The sequence below is a fragment of the Aedes aegypti genome, chromosome 3 (assembly GCF_002204515.2).
Source record: "Aedes aegypti strain LVP_AGWG chromosome 3, AaegL5.0 Primary Assembly, whole genome shotgun sequence".
Lineage (NCBI taxonomy): Eukaryota > Metazoa > Arthropoda > Insecta > Diptera > Culicidae > Aedes > Aedes aegypti.
Window position 1 is genome coordinate 78,658,652 of NC_035109.1, and position 2,410 is coordinate 78,661,061.

Below are 2,410 nucleotides of genomic sequence, written 5' to 3' on the forward strand. Positions count from 1 at the left end.
TCACTTTCCCCTTCATCCAAACCCGCACGACGACACGGCACTTCCGGACGGATCTTGTATCCAACCGAACCAAACCAATGAAGACGACGACACCCAACCGGGAAGGCAGTTAGCTATCGAGCTATCTAGCAGGCATGCTTATTGCTTATGTTGTTGCCTTGCTGCTCGATTCACTGGCCTTGTGTCCCCCACCATTCGCACCGTTCTTCCAGAAGTCGATCGAAGCAACACCCCATTACCCGCGAGGCTCCCTTGCACTGGCTTGACTTGCCCCCGAGAGCCCCTCTTGTGTGCCGTAATAGTATGAGCATTCAGTTTGTCAGCCTCTCAGCTTCAGCAGCTACTAACTAGAAGGGAAAGTAATGTCGTCGGACGGTAGCCTTCACTCGCACGCAGCAGTTCCACAAGTTCAGGCACAAGAAAGGGGAAGAAGCTCCGCTCTGGTTTGCTAGGAATTATTGATTTTCATCGTTTCCCTCCGGTGTGTGGTGGAACGTCTGCTTCTCCGAACGAGGAGTTTCATGCGAAATTTGATTGGAGAAATCATCGGTCGGTGCACATGGGAAATATACTCCACGGGCATAAACGAAAAAATAACCTAGATACCTATACCACCGATGGAAGTTTTTCTCGGTGAATTGTGCTGCGTATAATTACTGCCTTCAGCCGATAGCTACCGAATGTGAGGGACTAAAAGCGGGCGCTTCTTCATTATAACTAAATAATGATAGGTTACCAAGGCAAATGCTATGCCCGGATTTAACGCAGCCAGCGCAAAACAAATGTCGTCCGGCAATTTCCGATTTGGCCCCCGTTTGAAATGGTGTGAAATAATTACGATTTCATGGCGACACAAACTCTGATTTGGAAAGCCGGGATACATCCAATTAAAAATTGAACCTCATTAATTACGGCTTTGGATGTACTTTTCGACGGCATCAGTTGTTGAGAGTGACACGTTTTAGTTTGAAAACGTGTTTTCTGTACACTGGATATAATGTGCTTTTGTTACGCATATATACCACATGGGGATGTAGCTCAGATGGTAGAGCGCTCGCTTAGCATGTGAGAGGTACGGGGATCGATGCCCCGCATCTCCAAACGATCTTTTTAGACATCATTGTTCAACACATGTTTAACTATATTGTGTTACGACGTTAAGAAATTATTTGTGTTTTCGGCCAATGCCCTTCAAGCGGCTCAATGGTCTAGGGGTATGATTCTCGCTTTGGGTGCGAGAGGTCCCGGGTTCAAATCCCGGTTGAGCCCGAATTATTTTTTTACAATGGTAGTATTCATGTTCAGATTCCTTGCAGCAAACGAGGAATTCTAGACAGATTCGCGAATTAGGCGAAACTGACAAAATGTACACAATTTAAGAGAATATAGCTTTGAAATTGTAGCTCGATTGTCTATTCACTGCACTTGAATTTTTCCCCTATCGATAATTTATCTATTCAAAAAACGCAAATTTGTAGAAGACGAAACTTCACCTCATGCTAAACCACACACTTTATCGATGAGGGTGATGTGCTAGTATCCATCGTATTAAGCATTGATCAGTGAGAACTGCAATTTTCCCAGTATTGCAGTGAATGATGCTGACACAAACCGATGCCAAACAATTCTTTCTCAAAACGGCTTTAGCATTGTACAATAACATTTTGATAAATCTTGATCTCTTTTTGTAAATAATGCAAAAAAAAATGCATCTTACCGCATTCTCAGTCCGTCGTATCGTTTTCAACTCCGTCGCAATCAGTTTCCAGATTCGTCTCACAACTTACGGCTCACTGTGATGCATGGAGTGGTTAAAACACAATATATCAACGCTATAATAAAATGTTTCACTAGATTATATAGATCTACGGGCATCTCCATCCAATCCTTCAGCATGTTGGAATATACTAATTTCCTTTAAAATTAATTGTTCGTCATCAAAATTCAGCCCAAACATATGAACACAATTCCTTTTGACCGTACAATTATGGCATTTGCTCACAGTACAGCGAAAACAACACAATCAAAGGAATCGTATTTTTACGTCGAGCGTCGCGCACACATTGATGCGCACAAGCTTTTTTTTCTCAGTACGACGGATTAAACTTTGTTTACATTCTCAATTATACGCGGCGGTTAAGGAAATTTCGTAAAATTTGGTGATTTATTAAAGTTTTACGGCGTGTGATTGGAATGAAATCCTTCAGTGAAGAAGTACGAAGGTTTTCCATAGTGAAAATAAGTGCCCGGCGAAGTAAGTCACCCACGGGGGTGGGAAGAAACTTGTGTTAGAAAGTGGTGTGGCTCAGTCGATCGCTAAGCATTTCTCTCAAATCGTGTTCGTCCATGCGATTTCGGTGAAAAAGTGCAAAGTGGATAATTGAACTGAAGTTATTTACCGAATTTCAGT

At 42.7% G+C, this 2,410-nt stretch overlaps 1 non-coding gene across 1 annotated transcript; it reads left to right on the plus strand.

Annotated features, from left to right (window-relative positions):
* The first annotated feature begins 1,197 nt into the window (after window positions 1–1,197).
* Window positions 1,198–1,269, plus strand: Trnap-ugg. Its single transcript has one exon. It is a non-coding gene; the product is annotated as a tRNA-Pro (tRNA).
* Window positions 1,270–2,410: the final 1,141 nt, after the last annotated feature.